Consider the following 17,273-nt stretch of genomic DNA (forward strand, 5'->3'; position numbering starts at 1 on the left):
TGCACCATGGTGGTTCCCTATTGCATAAAAAAGTTTACCAAATTGTCTATACCCTACGGGAAATGGATCATCCACAGGACTAGTCCCTGGTGTGTATGGACCAGTCCCAGTTGTGGTCAAAACGTATGGAAGGGACCGGTCACTTTAACATGGGTTTGTCATTGACGGGGTAAATTTACACTTTAGGACACGTCTTGGACTCATTCCAAAGGACACGTCCTGGGACAATTTAGTAGGAGCACCCCATAGACAGGTACTCATGAACCAGTCTCGGACAAAGTATTGAGAATCTGTTTCTTTTTTGGGACGAATCGCATCAGAAGTGAAAAACTTTCAAACTATGAGGGCGGTTCGGAAACTTCTTAGCCTCTCAATGAAAGAGAAAAAAATTCACCAAAATTTTTCCAATTAAAATTTTAATTGAGTTTTAAAAAATATTCAAATAAAAGATTAATTGATTCAGCAAATTTTTTAATTGAAACAAAAACCAATCACACAAATTAATAATATCAATTAATTTATTAATTGACTGGCAATTAATTTTTTTAATTGACACTATCATTTCTGTGATTGAAGACATTTCAATTAAAAAATTAATTGGATCAATTAATTTCGTGATTGAATCAGAAATTTTTGTTTGTTTGTAGAGAAGCTTTGAAACACTCAGAAATTTCACAAGCAAATCTACGAAATCTCGTTATTTTGCCAGTCCGAACACTTGAGATTTATAAAGAGTTTTTGGTTCTAAATAGCGAGATTTCATGTCTAGTGCGAACGTAGTATTTTTTTGAAAGTACATATAATATTTCGAAATATTGTTTTATTTTCATTAAATACAATGTGTTCTAATCAACTAATAACTATTTTTTTATAGAAAAATTATTTATTTACCCCACGTCCCAAACTACGCAAAAAAAAATTCACCTAACCAGTTAAAGGATATTGAATTGGTTTCGAAACCGAGAGTATCCAAATTTTTCGTTATAAGTAAAATTAATTCCTTGTGTTTCCCGATTCTGAATATCAGAATATGGGGAAAATTCCCATTGTCCAATATTGCATTCCGGAGGAAAGTATTTTTTCTTTGGATGTATAAATTTTATTCAATACATTCAAGAACAAGTTTTATACTATAAAACCTGTATTTGAATTTGCAATCTAGGTTATAGTGCCACTACACACAATCCACATTTATGTTACAGTGTTGCCAATTGAAGGGATATTGCCCACATATTGAATAATATTCCAAAAAAAAGTTCCATTAATATAATTAGCCAAATTAAAACCAATGGCAAATTTTGGAATCAGTCACCACATTATATGGGTTTTAATTGACGTAATAAAAATAAAACATGTGGAAGCGTCTACAACAAAATCTATTTGGGACCACTTTAATCAAAATCCAAATAAATAAATATTTGTGTTAATGCAGAAAAAATCCCCAAAAACAAATAAGCTTTAACAGATATAACATATATAAGCATAACCCCCAACTACTTAACGATAGAAGAGCAACAACAACAACAATAATAACAAAAACACATGAGTAAAAGAAAACTGACGTAACATAAACTAGAGGTAAAGCCAACCACAAACAATTTTGACAAGAGACAAGAAAAAAAAATCGAATAAAAAAAAATTACACACATTAAGTTAATATTTTTATTGCAAAATAAAGCGAAAGTAAATGAAAATAAAACAAACTAAGACATCGGACGATCAAGGCAAAGTCGAAGGAAACACGCACAAACAAACAAATGAGTCAAGAAAAAGAAGTACCCCCAACTACTCGTACTGTCTAAAACCAAAACAAATGGCGGTGAAATACCAAAAAAAAAAAAATATTACGATAAATGATAACAATAAAGTGAACACCAGAAACAATAACAAAAAAAGTCTAAAATGTTTTAACAAAAAAAAAAAAAACTATGTAGAAAACAAGAAACCATAGGTAATTTAAATAAATAAATTCTCTCACATACATATTATAAGCGCCCTCTTTCTTCTCTTACCCCACTCCTCGTCATCTATCTTGCTTACTCTTATGTCCTTCGATCAATTGCTCTTACCTCTTTATAATGAGTGCAAATATAGAGCTGCATGTGTATGCAATCAGAGACTCGGATTATGTGTGTGAAAAATTTACTTGGGTAATGAATGAATGAGCACATATGACGAAACACCCTGTAAATGGTAATGAGCAAAAACAACAACAATGACAATCACAACCGCTATAGCATAACCGCAAAACGCATGCCTCAATCGTTTGGTTGTAGTTGTCTAACTAACTAAGCCAACACCAACAATTTTGTGTAAATACAAAATCTAGCTCCACCGGCAGGCTATACTTTGTCTGTTCAATGGCCACTATTGCACACAAGTGCGGAAGTTATTGTCGGTTGGTCAGTTAGTTTATCATTGGCCCGTCTGACGTCTGCATATGATTTAATTTAACTATGACAAAAAATTATTAATTTTGTTTTTGTTAAATTATATTTAAATGAGGTAGGCATGATTAAGGCAGTTGTTCAGGAAAAATAAAAAAAAATTCATATTTCCCGCAAAATCTGCATTTATTCTATTTGCGGAAAATCATTTCACGACTTTTTAGTGGTTTTTAGTGTTTTAATCTAACCCTTGCTGCCGGAATAATGGTTTCCACATATTTCAAAGCTCAATCCAAACATTAACAATAGGTATAGTGACAGCCCGATATTGCAGGCTCATTTAGACTATTCAGTCCATTGTCTTACCACAGTGGTGATGATTTCTCTTATCAATGAGTACTGACCGGTTCTACGTTTAGCTCAATGACAAGGGCCCATCTTTAAATAGCCTTCATGGATGAAAAATCAATATTTTGAATTGTACCAAAAAGAACCACAACGTGTACTTTTTCAGATCAAATTGCACCAATTTTGATTTAGAAAAAAAAATGTTTGGTGTTATTTTTATTTTTAGTTACACCATAATATTTTTTCCATAATATTGTGGTATATTCCAGCAACGTATACCAAAAGTAATTCTGGGGTTGGTACCACGGTTGCCACTCGTGCCAAAATTTCAATAAACCTTTACCAAAAATCTACAGAATTTAAAAAAGAAAAAATATTTTGAAAAAAAATTTGTAAAAATTTTATTTTTATAGAAAATCGTGTCAACATTTTATTTCTATAGAAATGTTTGTCAAAATTTTATTTCTATAGAAAATTTTGTCAAAATTTTATTTCTATAGCAAATTTTGTCAAAATTTTATTTCTATCGAAAATTTTGTCAAAATGTTATTTCTATAGAAAATTTTGTCAAAATGTTATTTCTATAGAAAATTTTGTCAAAATTTTATTTCTATAGAAAATTTTGTCAAAATTTTATTTCTATAGAAAATTTTGTCAAAATTTTATTTCTATAGAAAATTTTGTCAAAATTTTATTTCTATAGAAAATTTTGTCAAAATTTTATTTCTATAGAAAATTTTGTCAAAATTTTATTTCTATAGAAAATTTTGTCAAAATTTAATTTTTTAGAAAATTTTGTCGAAATTTTATTTCTATAGAAAATTTTGTCAAAATTTTATTTTTATAGAAAATTTTGTCAACATCTTATTTCTACAGAAAATTTTGTCAAAATTTTATTTCTATAGAAAATTTTGTCAAAATTTTATTTCTATAGAAAATTTTGTCAAAATTTTATTTCTATAGAAAATTTTGTCAAAATTTTATTTCTATAGAAAATTTTGTGGAAATGTTATTTCTATAGAAAATTTTGTCGAAATTTTATTTATATAAAACATTTTGTCATAATTTTATTTCTATAGAAAATTTTGTCATAATTTTATTTTTATAGAACATTTTGTCAACATCTTATTTCTATAGAAAATTTTGTCATAATTTTATTTCTATAGAAAATTTTGTCAAAATTTTATTTTTATAGAAAAGTTTGTCGAAATTTTATTTCTATAGAAAATTTATCAAAATTTTATTTCTATAGAAAATTTTGTCAAAATTTTATTTTTATAGAAAATTATGTCAAAATTTTATTTTATAGAAAATTTTGTCAACATCTTATTTCTATAGAAAAATTTGTCAAAATTTTATTTCTATAGAAAATTTTGTCAAAATTTTATTTCTATAGAAAATTTGTCTAAATTGTATTTCTACAGAAAATTTTGTCAAAATTGTATTTCTATGGAAAATATTGTCAAAATTTTATTTCTATAGAAAATTTTGTCAAAATTTTATTTCTATAGAAAATTTTGTCAACATTTTATTTCTATAGAAAATTTTGTCAAAATTTTATTTCTATAGAAAATTTTATCAAAATTTTATTTCTATAGAAAATTTTGTCAAAATTTTATTTCTATAGAAAATTTTGTCAACATTTCATTTCTATAGAAAATTTTGTCAATATTTTATTTCTATAGAAATTTTATCAAAATTTTATTTCTATAGAAAATGTTATCAACATTTTATTTCTATAAAAATTTTATCAAAATTTTATTTCTATAGAAAATGTTGTCAACATTTTATTTCAAAAAAAAAAATAAAGAAAAACAATTCAAACAATTGTATTTCAAATTATTCTAATTAATTATTCTAATTATCGTGTGTACTAGTGTTAGTAGTAGCATCTAGCGCCTCAATTGTTTTTATCAGGGAGACGAATGAGTAAAGGGTGATACGGTCAAAATTTGGTCAAGGGAAAACGCGTGTAAATCGGTGAAATCGTTTATTTAAAAAATCAAATTAAATTTCTTTTTCAAGTTCAATTAGTACAAAATTCAGGAAAAATATTCAGTTAGGCTTTCGCTTTTCCAAATCCGAATTGCCGGGCCTCACGTTTGACACCTGCCATCAGATTTTGTACAGCCACCTTGTCCACCTTCTTCGCCGCAGAAAGCCAGTTTGCCTTGAACTGCTGCTCGTCCTTAGCAGTTTTTTTGGTCTTCTTTAGGTTCCGCTTGACAATAGCCCAGTATTTCTCAATTGGGCGGAGCTCTGGCATGTTGGGAGGGTTCTTGTCCTTGGGAACCACCTGCACGTTGTTGGCGGCGTACCACTCCATAGCCTTTTTACCGTAATGGCAAGATGCCAAATCCGGCCAAGACAGTACGGAACAACCGTGTTTCTTCAGGAAAGGCAGCAGACGTTTATTCAAACACTCTTTCACGTAAATTTCTTGGTTGACAGTCCCGGAAGCTATGAAAATGCTGCTTTTCAAGCCACAGGTACAGATGGCTTGCCAAACCAGATATTTCTTTGCGAACTTTGACAGTTTTATGTGCTTGAAAATATCTGCTACCTTTCCCCTTCCTTTTGCCGTATAAAACTCCTGTCCCGGAAGCTGCTTGTAGTCGGCTTTGACGTAGGTTTCGTCGTCCATTACCACGCAGTCAAACTTCGTCAGCACCGTCGTGTACAGCCTCCGGGATCGCGCTTTGGCCGTCGTATTTTGTTTATCATCGCGATTTGGAATCACTACCTTATTGTAAGTCGATAGTCCGGCTCGTTTTTTTTTGGCTCGATGCACGGTTGTAGACAATACACCCAGCGGCATCTCAGAGAGAGAGGTTAGGGTTTCACTTGAAACTACCGGCAACTCTCTTTGTCGTCTCAGCGGCTTCCGGTTTTCGATTTCCCCCCGATCCAGACTTCCTGGCTGTCGACAAACGTTCCCCAAACACTTTAATTACATTTGTAACGGTTGCTTTGGCAACTTTTAGCGATTTTGCCAGCTTTGCGTGCGAATAGCTCGGATTTTCGCGATGCGCGAGCAAAATTTTGATACGCTGCTCTTCTTGCTTGGACGGCATTTTGACAACTGAAGAGTGAATTCCAAAATCAAAATAGGAGCAACATTTTACACACACCTTCAAAATGAGGGGTGTTCAGGTATTTTAAATGCAAAATTGAAAGAAATACGTCAAGTTTATATTGACCAAATTTTGACCGTATCACCCTTTAATGTTGGATACAGGAAATACTACCTTAGTGATAGTATGTAATTGCTTATAGTGAGAGACATGACAATCATGTCATCCGAAGAGGATGTGCTCTTCTTTTATAAATGCGCGTAAAAGTTTGTATAACAAATGAACTGTTCTCTTTTTAAAGAGATATATTTATCAGCGACTTTTCCCTAAAAGTGGGTACTATGTTTGATTTTTCCACCGAAACACTAAATTAGAAGTGTACAAATATATATGAAGACGATTATATTTTTATCAAATAGTACTGTCTCATTATGGATGGAAAAGATCGAGGTCATTGATGGTGGAACATTTCATATTTCTGAATTCGTAGATTCTAAAAAGTAACCATGAAAACAAGCTTGTTTTCGGCTCGAAAACTGAACATAGTACCCACCTTATTTCGTCGATGGAGGCAAAATTTTTGGGTTGGTGAGTTCGGGATTTTATTCGGACTTGGAAAAAATCAAAAGGTCAACAATATTACATTTTGATTCTGATTACTATATCCAGTTCTCTTGGGCTACATCTATTCTTTGCTTGCTAATCTCTATAATTTTAGGTCTTATTTACTTTAAGAATTGAAAAAACAAAAAAAAAAAGACAAAAAAACAAAAAAAAAAAAAAATAATACCCTTAATTATCAGTGTCATCTCGTAGAATGTCTATTTAATGATTGTCTACACATCTTCCTACAATTTAATTTAACCATAAGCTTTGAAAATTAGTATTCTCGAAGCATTTCATCGTAGGAGGAGGCACAACTCAATCATGCTTTCTACTAAACATGTGAACAATTTTTTGTTAACATTTTTAATTTATTCCGTGAACATGGTCTTCCTATATTAAGTTTGTAGGCTTAAGATCAGAATATTAGATAGACAATTGCACATTTATACCAAGCCTCCTACAAAATTGATCGATAAAATCAACATGAGCGTAATCAATCTGATGGATACGTCAATCCAACGATGCAAATTGAAAATGTCGAGCTGATCAGTAGCATTATTATTGTTGTTGTTTCTTTTTAATAGAAATATAATCTTGTCAACAAGGAATTGCACGCATATTTTAAATATGTAAATTATAAAACAATAATTTAATCAAATAATCATCGTGTATACACTCGAGAAAAAACAGGGTTAAAAGCACGGTTGCACTCGAGCCAAAAATAATTTACCAAAAATTTGAAGATTTTACCAAAAAACTACCAAAACAAAAAATCTTATTTTGCAATATTTTTATAGAAAATTTTTTTTCTATAGAAAATTTTGTCAAAATGGTATTTCTATAGAAAATGTTGTCAAAATTTTATTTCTATAGAAAATTTTGTCAAAATTTTATTTCTATAGAAAGTTTTCTTAAAATTTTATTTTTATAGAAAACTTTTGCAAACTTTTATTTCTATAGAAAATTTTGTCAAAATTTTATTTCTATGGAAAAGTTGGTCAAAATTTTATTTCTATAGAAAATGTTGTCAAAATTTTATTTCTATAGAAAATTTTGTCAAAATTTTATTTCTATAGAAAATGTTGTCAAAATTTTATTTCTATATAAAAATTTCTCAAAACAATATTTCTATAGAAATTTTTGTCAAAATTTTATTTGTATAGAAAACTTTGTCAACATTTTATTTCTATAGAAAATTTTGTCAAAATTTTATTTTTATAGAAAATTGTATCAAAATTTTATTTCCATAGAAAATTTTGTCAAAATTTTATTTCCATAGAAAATTTTGTCAAAATTTTATTTCTATAGAAAATTTTATTTCTATAGTAAATTTTGTCAAAATTTTATTTCTATAGAAAACAACAATATTTCTATAGAATTTTTTGTCAAAATTTTATTTGTATAGAACACTTTGTCAGCATTTTATTTCTATAGAAAATTTTGTCAAAATTTTATTTTTATAGAAAATTTTATCAAAATTTTATTTCCATAAAAAATTTTGTCAACATTTTATTTCTATAAAAAATTTTGTCAAAATTTGAAGAAAATTTTGTTAACATTTTATTTATATAGAAAATTTTGTCATCATTTTATTTCTATAGAAAAGTTGGTCAAAATTTTATTTTTATAGAAAATGTTGTGAAAATTTTATTTCTATAGAAAATTTTGTCAAAATTTTATTTCTATAGAAAATTTTGTCAAAATTTTACTTCTATAGAAAATTTTGTCAAAATTTTATTTCTATATAAAAATTTGTCAAAACAATATTTCTATAGAACTTTTTGTCAAAATTTTATTTGTATAGAAAACTTTGTCATCATTTTGTCAAAATTTTATTTCTATAGAATATTTTGTCAAAATTTTATTTCTATAGAAAATTTTGTCAAAATTGTATTTCTATAGAAAATTTTATCAAAATTTTATTTCTATAGACAATTTTGCCAAAATTTTATTTTTATAGAAAATTTTGTCAAAATTTTATTTCTATAGAAAAATTTTTCAAAATTTTATTTCTATAGAAAAATTTGTCAACATTTTATTTCTATACAAAATTCTATTTCTTAGAAATTTTTGTCAAAATTTGATTTCTATAGAAAATTTTGTCAACATTTTATTTCTATAGAAAATTTTGTCAAAATTTTATTTCCATAGAAAATTTTGCCAAAATTTTGTCAAAATTTGATGAAAATTTTGTTAAAATTTTGTTCCTGTAGAAAGTTTTGTCAAAATTTTATTTCTATAGGAAATTTTATCCAAATTTATTTCTATAGAAAATTTTGTAAAAATTTTATTTCTATAGAAAAGTTTGTCAACATTTTATTTCTGTAGAAAAATTTGACACAATTTTATTTCTATAGAAAATGTTGTCAAAATTTGATGAGTTTTTTTTTTAATTTTATTCCTATAGAAAGTTTTAAAATTTTATTTCTATAAACAATTTTGTCAAAATTTTATTTCTATAGAAAATTGTGTCAAAATTTTTATTCTATAGAAAATTTTGTCAAAATTTTATTTCTATAGACAATTTTGTCAAAATTTTATTTCTATAGAAAATTTTGTCAAAAATTTTATTTGTATAGAAAACTTTGTCAACATTTTGTTTCTATAGACAATTTTGTCAACATTTTATTTCTATAGAAAATTTTGTCAAAATTTTATTTCTATAGAAAATTTTGTCAAAATTTTATTTCTATAGAACATTTGGTCAAAATTGTATTTCTATAGAAAATTGTGTAAAAATTTTTATTCTATAGACAATTTTGTTAAAATTTTATTTCTTAAGAAAATTGTGTCAAAATTTGTATTCTATAGAAAATTTTGCCATAATTTTTTTTTTTCATTTTTTATCGTTGTCTAGATTAATTTAGAATTGAATTATGAGTTTAGTGCTAGCAAAATAGAAAGTGATGAGCAGAAAGACAATAAGAACTTAAACAGATAATGAGCCTTCCATGAGGTTCATTTAGTTTTGCAATGTAGTCACCGTATATGTGAGGTAATACCTATGTGGAGGTAATACCTTTTTTATTAATGGATGGAATTTTTTTTGGTCTCGATAGTACCGCTTTATGGAGGAAAATAAATCCAAATTGTAATTTATATCCAAACTAAGATTTTATCCTGCTTGGAACGCAATGTTTGAAAGACATTGTTAGTCTTGGTAGTCTTTCAGTTACCATTTCACTATAGCAATTCTTGGTAAGTTGCCACAAACAATTCCTCATAAAACGATCTTCCTCAACATTAGAGTTCACCACACAATCTACATATATTCCATTAAACAAAACGTAGATCTCATTGAAATGTACTTAAGTCAAGTGTGAACACTTCAAAGTCACTCTTCCACCACTGTTAACTTCCTTCCTCTGTTTGTTTGTTCATTCACCCATAACGACGGAAGTTTTCCAAAGATACGGAGAATATCGTCGACTTTTTATCAGCTTGCGCCACCGACACCAAATGGTTTGTAGTTTGAACTTTCATCACAGTATGCGAGGGTTGAAACACAAGTTTGCTAAGCAAAATTCAAAATAAAAAACAAAGCATTTTTTATAGATTATATTTCTTAAAGTCAATATCGAGCACCACATAAATTCTTAGAAAATTAATTTGAAAAAGAAAATAAAAACTCATTGGGTTATGGAATAAATAACATCTGTGTCAGCAAAAGATATTTCGATTCATTAACACAGCTGCTTCCGAATAAAAACAAAATAAAGCTAGACATCCATACTCTGTTTGTATATTTGACAGTCTAAACCTAAAATTAATATGCAAAATTATGAAACTTAATAACCCATATTTGTATAACACTGCACGTAAATTAATAATTGGGGGATTAAGAGAGGAAAGCCATCTATGGTTGATAGATAATGTGCCATATGTAGGTAAGGTTTTGTATTCATCAAAATCATGGGAAATTCATCAAATTTCGAATATTAAAATACATTTACCTAAAAAAACTGGTTTATACAGATTTTATTTGGAAATAAAATTTCCAATTCAATCGTTTGTAGAATATTTCAAAACTTTTCTGTCAATTTTATTTCTATAGAAAATTTTGTCATAATTCTATTTCCACAAAGAAATTTCAAGAAAAAAATATTTCTATAAAAAAACTGTTTATATAAAATATTTCGAAAAAAAAATATTTTTATAAAGTAAAATCCAAAAATTGTATATCTATAAAAAATGTTTAAAAAAAAACAATTTAAATTATATAGAAAATGTTGTAAAAATTGTAGGCCTAGAGTGACATGTTAGTATGTAGTATGGACTGTAATAACATCTGACGTCTCAATTGTTTTTGATCAGGCAGACGAATAAGTAATGTCAGATGTATGCATTACCCATACGCCCTGAGGGTTGTAGGACACCGGAAATACTACCAATGTATGAGTGATAGTATGTACTCGCTTATTTAACATTTGGTGAGAGATATGATAATCATATCAATCAAAGAGGCTGTATTGTCATTTATTAAGAGAGAGCAAATGTTAAGGTTTATGTTGGTACTGGATAACGGATGAATGGTTCTCTTTTTAAATATACTACCAATGTACGTACTATATACTCGCTTATTTAACATTTGGTGAGAGATATGATAATCTTGTCAATCAAAGAGGCTGTATTGTCATTTATTAAGAGAGCGTAAATGTTAAGGGTGATGTTGGGACTGTATAACGGTTGACTGGTTCTCTTTTTAATGATAACTCCAGTGTTGCCAGTCTTGGAGTTTTTTCCTCTAATATGCATATATGTTTTTATGGATGGGGATGCCATTTCATTAATCTTCTGATATTATGTTCTTTTAATTTTTTATTTTGAAATGTCGGTCTTATTGAAATTCACAAACTTATATGACAATTTTTAAATTTTTAATTATTTGCTAAAAGAGAGTATATAAGTTTCGGTTCAGGTACAAACAACACACACAAATTATAATAAATTGGAATGTTATGCGTTTCTGTAAATTTAAATGTCAGCAGGTAATTCAGTAAATTTAGTTTTTCACAAAAAACGGCAAATTTTTTGTTTATCTCCCCCGTTCGGGTTTTCGAATTCTCAAAATTCAAAAATGTTCTCAATTTCTATTTTTCAAAACATAATTATACTTAACACGAAAGCTTTACACGTCGTTCTTATGGAAAAAGAATTTATTTCAAAGAAATTGTTTGGAAAAATAAGGCATTCAGAAGTTATTGACAAGCCGAAATTTCGAGTTTTACGAATTTGTAAAGGCCTCTCAATCTGGGCGACCAATTTATACATAAACAAGTATATACGGCCGTAAGTTCGGCCAGGCCAAAGCTTATGTACCCTCCACCATGGATTGCGTAGAAACTTCTACTGAAGATTGTCATGCACAATCGAATTACTTGGGTTGCGGTAACACTTGCCGATGGCAAGGTATCTTAAAACTTCCTAACACCGTAATATATACCACATAGTCCATATGTGGTATATATTAAACTAAAAAAGGCCGATTAAATACGTATATAATTAAGTTTAAAGTTCCTATAGAAATAAAATTTTGACAACATTTTCTATAGAAATAAAATTCTGACAAAATTTTCTATAGAAATAAAATTTTGACAAAATTTTCTATAGAAATAAAATTTTGACAAAATTTTCTATAGAAATAAAATTTTGACAAAATTTTCTATAGAAATAACATTTTGACAATGTTTTCTATAAAAATAAAATTTTGGTAGATTATTTTTGACTCGAGTGGCAACCATGATTATGAACCGATAAGGACCAATTTTTGTGTGCAATCCCCAAGATCGCCTATATATAACTATAGACCGAAAATCTGGGGATCGATTTATATGGGGGCTATATATAATTATGGACCGATATGGACCAATTCCTGCATGGTTGTTGGATACCATATACTAACATCACGTACCAAATTTCAACCGAATCGGATGAATTTTGCTCTTCCAAGGGGCTCCGGAGGTCAAATCTGGGGATCGGTTTATATGGGGGCTATATATAATTATGGACCGATTTCGACCAATTTTTGCATGGGTGTTTGAGGCCATATATTAACACCACGTACCAAATTTCAACTGAATCAGATGAATTTTGGTCTTCTAAGAGGCTCCGGAGGTCAAATCTGGTGATCTGGCTATATATAATTATGCACCGATGTGGACCAATTTTTGCATGGTCATTAGAGACCATATACTAACACCATGTACCAAATTTCAGCCGGATCGGATGAAATTTTCTTCTCTTAGAGCCTCCGCAAGCCAAATCGGGGGATCGGTTTATATGGGGGCTATATATAATTATGGACCGATGAGGACCAATTTTTGCATGGTTATTAGAGACCATATACTAAGACCATGTACCAAATTTCAGCCGGATTGAATGAAATTTGCTTCTCGTAGAGGCTCGGAAAGCCAAATTGGGGGAATGGTTTATATGGGGGCTATATATAATTATGGACCGATGTGGACCAATTTTTGCATGGTTATTAGAGACCATATACTAACACCATGTGCCAATTTCAGCCGGATCGGATGAAATTTGCTTCTCTTAGAGGGTCGGCAAGCCAAATTTGGGGGTCCGTTTATATGGGGGCTATATGTAACAGTGGACCGATATGGTCCATTTGCAATACCATCCGACCTACATCAATAACAACTACTTGTGCCAAGTCGATAGCTTGTTTCGTTCGGAAGTTAGCGTGATTTCAACAGACGGACGGACAAGCTCAGATCGACTCAGAATTTCACCACGACCCAGAACATATATATACTTTATGGGGTCTTAGAGCAATATTTCGGTGTGTTACAAACGGAATGACAAAGTTAATATACCCCCATCCTATGGTGGAGGGTATAAAAACCTGGGGGTTTATTGGGAATAGAAGTCTTATGTGAATTCACAACGCTGTGGTTTGTTTGCACACCGTAGATGACACTTTTTCGTCTGCAAATGAGTGACTAATTTAGCTTTAATATTTTTCTTTCCCTTGTTCTTTTGATGAAACACCAAAAAATGCAAATTGACTGATTTGTACCATAATTCCCGTTTTCCAAAAAGAAATTGAGTCACTTGACTGCGCAATTGAGTGCAATGACTGCGCACTGCAAATAAACAAAATCTTTGTGAATTATCAAAAGACGTCTATGCCGTTTCTTCGTCTTATGTAATATGAATAGCTCTGGGAAAATAATAAAGTAAATAGGTAATATCATAGAACAAGAAATGTATAGACGTCTCAAGTCCATTCACAATTATTTTGCTTCTTTACAGGCCTCATATCAATTATCAACTGCTTATACGATTCACTCAATTTCTGTTGGGAAATCGAAAAGCCGAAATTTTGGGTGAATTAGAATTTAAAAAGGTCTGGATGTGCAAAATTTTATACATATTTTTTTAAAGAAATTATGCTGTTTTTTCAAAAGAAGAAATGAAATAAATCAAATTGGAGACAAATTAAACATTTGAACAAGGTGTCATAAAACAGTAAAGTGCAAGTCACTCTCGTTTTATTCAATTACCTGACCCCGCAGAAGATTGACGATGTCAAATCGAAATATTGGCTTCAATAAAAAAAAAAAACTCAAATAAAAACATCTGGAGTTTTTTTTTTTGCATTTATGACCTCGAACTGGACTAAAACCAAAGATATTTTTATTTTACATCTTTGTCTCAAATGCTATACTCTCTATTTTAATTTTTGGTTCTTCCATTTTTGTGATTTTTAATTTTTACATTTATTTTATGTTACATTTATTTTATGTCAGATGTTATTGTTATTTTTTCGTGGAAACCACAACAGCTGTTATTTAAGGATAATCATTTTGGTCATTGTGAATGTACTTGTGAAAATAATGTGCAAATAAACAGAATCATTGTGAATGAAAGTGAGACGTCTATATCTTTCTTGGTCTATTTTTTTAATGTTAAAGGTGAGTATTAAGTTCGAGTTTAGCCGCTAAAGTGAAAACTAAATAAGTAAGAAAATGCATAAAATTGTACACATTTGTTGCAAATTTTATTATAACTTGATGGGGAATAGCCCAAAGCAAATTCTCACAAAGTTTTTATTCCTCAAAATGGATTATTAAAGAAAAGTAATCGTGAAAAAATGATGATTTTATCGGCTAAACTCGAACTTAATACCCACCTTAATTCGGAATAGCAGACTTGTTTATTGTGTTTTTAAGGCTATCTAATTCGATTATCAGTATAAAAGAACAGGGAACCCCACTAATGGTATTTATTCTCTGTATGTAATGCGGACACTTGGCTAGCTCCCCAATCACCTGATCACATAACATTACCCTATTCATTTAACCATGTTTATGGTATTGCATCATATTCTAAACCTAATTTTCTTGAGTGTAAACACAGCTGAAAATAAAATAAATTTATTGGAAAACGGACGGACATCTTCACTTCATTGGTTTTAGTTGCATGTCATTCTGCTATGCTTACATACCAATGCAGGTACTTTCACGTCTCACTTGTTGTTTTTTTTTTTATCGAAATGTTAAATAAAATAAAAAAAATAATAAACTCATATCTTAGAAAAATGTTTAATGCACGACTAGAGATGAGAAACGAAATTCGAGAACTTTGACAGATTTTTTTTCTGTACCATCAGCTGCTGCGGCAATGATGATGATGATGCAAACTTTTGAGGTGTGTTATTGTTTCAAAGGTGAAATAACAAAAACAACAACAATGCAAACAAAAACTAATACGATCCTTTTTTATGTAAGTTGAAAAAAAGCGGTTTTGTGGCTTTTTTATGTATGTTGGATTTTTTTTAATGACTATTTGACTTACTTCACAGAAGAGGAATTTGTTTGCGTTTTAGCAAAATTTCTTTGGTAGTGTGTAACGAAAACTGACTTCAACGATAAGCGTGTTTCTCGATCAATGTCTCATTGGCCAGGTGCTATGGCTTTGGATATTTCCTTTTTGGTTATATTGGCCAAAATTATATGAGATACAAAAAACAGACACTATTAATTATTTGCTTTGAAGTTAGATGTGTTTTTTGTTATAAATCAATATCTTGATTTTTTTTGCTGAATTTCATTCACAATAGAGAGAAAAAATCGTTATGGATATCTTGTTGTCTAATTGCTGGATACAACTTTTTTTTTACTTTGTTTCTTTTCGTTTGTGTTGTTGTTTTTAGTTTAATTATTTCTACGCCTCATATACACCACACCGAAACACAATGAACAATGGATGAACTAAAACAAAAAACACACGAATGAAATTATAATAAAAAAAAAACAATAATCAAAAAACCAGGTTCAAATTATTCTTGATTCTGGAGTAATATAAATCATTCAGAATCGATAGATATCACTAATTTATTTATATCATTTTCGTTAAAAATTTATTTAAAAAAAAACAACTGTTAATTTACAATTCAACACGAAGCAACAACAATAGGCGAGCGTTGTTGTAAAGTTCCAATACAAATGATGCACACACGAATAAAAGAAACCAGAAAATACCGACTCTGTTGAACAGCTGCTAACTGGAGACTAAATAAAAGCCGAGCTTTGATATTCACAAGAAATTACTCATACCAAATCACACACATACACACACATTAACACTCAGTGAATCTCTCATAATTTTGATTTTGGGGTTGCCAACTTAACGTTTTTTACCATGATTTAATGTTTTTTATCCGTCGTAGGGAAGGGAAAAAATAAATATATTTTCTGAAAACAAACAATAGTTTTCATTTTAATAAAATATTATTAAAAAAAAATATTTAAGAGCAATTAAAACTGATTAGTGGTAATATTTCTTTTGCTTATCATAAATTCGGACTTATTGTACCCTTAAAATTTGGGTACAATGTGGAACGCCGTTGGGACTCGACTATAAAAAGGAGGTCCCTTGTCATTGAGCGTAACATGGAATCGGGCAGCACTCAGTGATAAGAGAAAAGCTCACCACTGTGGTATCACAAGGTACCGAATAGTCTAAGTGAGCCTGAAATATCGGGCTGCCACTGTACCTAACCTAATTTCATTGTTAATCTGTCCCAACATGGGGACACCCTTTTTTTCTAAAAAAGTGTCAGTTTTTTTATTTAAATATTTTTTTTATTTTGATTTTTTTATTTAAAAAAAGTTTTCTCTTTGTGTGTTGCAATAAAAAATTATCTGACGCGAAATTTTAAATAAACAACATTTTCATTTTGAAAAAAAAAAAAACAAAAAATCTTTAAGAATAATAAAAATATTGGAGGCAATCGGCACTATGCTTGTCATAAATTCCGGTTTAGTTGTTTCTTGAAGAAAAAAATCCAAATGCGTTTGTTTGATATTTCGTTTGGAAGCAAACTTTTTTTAGTGCAAAAAATGTATAATTTTTATACCCTGCGCCACACTGTGGAACAGGGTATTATAAGTTAGTGCATATGTTTGCAACACCCAGAAGGAGACGAGATAGACACATGGTGTCTTTGGCAAAAATGCTCAGGGTGGGCTCCTGAGTCGATATAGCCATGTCCGTCTGTCCGTGGACACATTTTTGTAATCAAAGTCTAGGTCGCAGTTTTAGTCCAATAGACTTCAAATTTGGCACAAGTATGTGTTTTGGCTCAGAATAGAACCCTATTGATTTTGGAAGAAATCGGTTCAGATTTAGATATAGCTCCCATATATATATTTCGCCCGATGTGGACTTATATGGCCCCAGAAGCCAGAGTTTTCCCCAATTTGCTTAAAATTTTGCACAAGAAAAACAATTAGTACTATAGTCAAGTGTGCCATATTTTATTGAAATCGGTTCAGATTTAGATATAGCTCCCATATATATGTTTCGCTCGATATGGACTAATACGGTCCCAGAAGCC

At 29.7% G+C, this 17,273-nt stretch overlaps 1 protein-coding gene across 5 annotated transcripts in view; it reads right to left on the minus strand.

The window, feature by feature from the left end:
* ced-6 (PTB domain-containing adapter protein ced-6) overlaps positions 1-17,273 on the minus strand; it is an 80,093-nt gene that overhangs the window by 22,542 nt on the left and 40,278 nt on the right. The window contains exons 1-2 of one of the 5 annotated variants that reach the window (XM_075309047.1): positions 15,825-15,962; positions 15,230-15,645 (exon numbers count right to left, since the gene is read on the minus strand). The exons of 2 other annotated variants lie outside the window; for them this stretch is intronic. The gene's annotated coding sequence lies outside the window, so the exon portion shown is untranslated. Of the gene's footprint in view, positions 1-15,229; positions 15,646-15,824; positions 15,963-17,273 lie in introns of those variants that run through there. 2 more of the 5 variants (XM_075309048.1, XM_075309049.1) reach the window with 2 other exon arrangements.

The sequence above is a fragment of the Haematobia irritans genome, chromosome 5 (genome assembly GCF_050003625.1).
Source record: "Haematobia irritans isolate KBUSLIRL chromosome 5, ASM5000362v1, whole genome shotgun sequence".
Lineage (NCBI taxonomy): Eukaryota > Metazoa > Arthropoda > Insecta > Diptera > Muscidae > Haematobia > Haematobia irritans.